The following is a 442-nucleotide window of genomic DNA, read 5'->3' as shown; positions in this document are numbered from 1 at the left end:
TTTGAAAGACAACCGTTTATCCCGCCCCTCGGATTTAGCCCTGCCAATGGTGAGTTCCCAGACCCAACATCTTGATTTGGGTCTGGCTTGTCAGGCTACTTCTTAGGACCTCTGCCCTAGGAAAATAATTTCCCAGAATAGGACATGGTTAACAAAGTTACTTCTCTCATTGCTTAGCTCCTAGCCTTTAGTATAGGTAAAGAAATAGCTAAATATTCATACCAGGTATGGATATGCCTCTGTAGTTTGGCATCATAAATCAGGGGAAAAGATGTAAATTAAAAGTGTCAGACTGTGCTATATTTAGTGATAACCTTTCTCACCACACCTTTGTCAGAAAGACTTAATGTAGCTTCACCCAGAATTAGCTTGAGACCCACTCAGAACTAGTGATTAATTACACACATTATTAGGTTATTTTGCTTGGCCAAGCGTGACCTTC

The sequence above is a fragment of the Etheostoma spectabile genome, chromosome 15, assembly GCF_008692095.1.
Source record: "Etheostoma spectabile isolate EspeVRDwgs_2016 chromosome 15, UIUC_Espe_1.0, whole genome shotgun sequence".
Taxonomy (NCBI): domain Eukaryota; kingdom Metazoa; phylum Chordata; class Actinopteri; order Perciformes; family Percidae; genus Etheostoma; species Etheostoma spectabile.
This window is presented reverse-complemented; position numbering follows the sequence as displayed.